Source organism: Agrilus planipennis, unplaced genomic scaffold, assembly GCF_000699045.2.
Source record: "Agrilus planipennis isolate EAB-ADULT unplaced genomic scaffold, Apla_2.0 scaffold14, whole genome shotgun sequence".
Taxonomy (NCBI): Eukaryota; Metazoa; Arthropoda; class Insecta; order Coleoptera; family Buprestidae; genus Agrilus; species Agrilus planipennis.
Genome location: NW_020442313.1, coordinates 1,611,359 through 1,612,670, shown reverse-complemented (window position 1 = coordinate 1,612,670; position 1,312 = coordinate 1,611,359). Strand labels below are relative to the sequence as shown.

At 30.4% G+C, this 1,312-nt stretch overlaps 2 non-coding genes across 2 annotated transcripts; one reads left to right on the top strand and one right to left on the bottom strand.

Annotated features, from left to right (window-relative positions):
- Positions 1-305: 305 nt before the first annotated feature.
- Trnan-guu lies at positions 306-379 on the top strand. Its single transcript has one exon. It is a non-coding gene; the product is annotated as a tRNA-Asn (tRNA).
- A 511-nt stretch (positions 380-890) lies between these two features.
- Positions 891-962, bottom strand: Trnah-gug. Its single transcript has one exon. It is a non-coding gene; the product is annotated as a tRNA-His (tRNA).
- Positions 963-1,312: the final 350 nt, after the last annotated feature.

The following is a 1,312-nucleotide window of genomic DNA, read 5'->3' as shown; positions in this document are numbered from 1 at the left end:
AATAAAAACTATTATAAAAGTAACAAACCTTATAAACTAACTTGTAAAAGATAGTTACGGTATGATAACTATATGTATTGGATGTTTTTATTTTTTACATTAATTTTGTAATTAATAATTTAATTGCACTATAATTGTATTACCTTAAAAATGTATTACACATCGTTAATGCATACGTCGAAGTGGAAATATGTATGCTTTTGCGTCTGCAAAAACTTTTTAAGAATAAATCATTTATTTGTATAAAATTATTGAAATAATAAATTAATGTTGGTAAAGCACAATTTTGGGATATCTGGCAACAGGCCTCCGTGGCGCAATCGGCTAGCGCGTTCGGCTGTTAACCGAAAGGTTGGTGGTTCGAGCCCACCCGGGGGCGTTTGTTTTTGACAATTCCCCAAATACGTTATAGTTTTTATTGCATTTTAATAGAATACAAATTCATGAGAAATGTAGGACAGCTGTTGAAATACTTAAAGCAAGTATTGTAAATTCTAAAATTTTGAAATGTAATTTCGTCAATAAAACCAAAAAGTGTTCAAAAACAGAATTTATTATTGCTAATCAACTACGTAGAATATCACAATTTTATCTCATTTCAGTTCTGAAACAATTTGTGAATGAAGAAAACACAGTACTTGTTTCTGCTGTAAGAAATATCCTTTTTTAGGCGTATAAATGTATTTTCCTTAAAAATGACGGAAGGGGTTACTGAAACCATTGCTACAGATGAAATAAACATTGGGAAACTTGCCTAGCGCTTTTTCATTAAAAAATTTTTATTTTTAAAAATGTTTTACTGTCAGTCAATAATAACAACAATTTCCAACATTTTCGCAAAGTAAAGAAAAAACCAAAAAATTCCTCTCCGTGACAATGTATTGAAACATTGCCGTGACCAGGATTCGAACCTGGGTTACTACGGCCACAACGTAGGGTCCTAACCACTAGACGATCACGGCTACCGAGGAAGTTGAGAGTCGAACTCTTATAACCACTGTTATATCATGCTATATTATAAATAATCAATTTCATATAACAATTCAACATGGTAAAACGATTAATCAACGCTTTTAAATGTTATGTTGTATAATTGCAGTGAAACTTTAATAAACATATTAATTAGGATCTAATTCTATATATATACAACCTGCAATGCGTGCTTGAATCTAGAATTTGGTATTGCCTATACTGACCCTTAGAAATTTGAAAAATGGATTATTTATAATTAATTACTGCCTGATGGGTAGATAAATTGCAATACACATTTGTTTCCTAATTTTGTGGTAACCTATATTCAATCGTATAAATT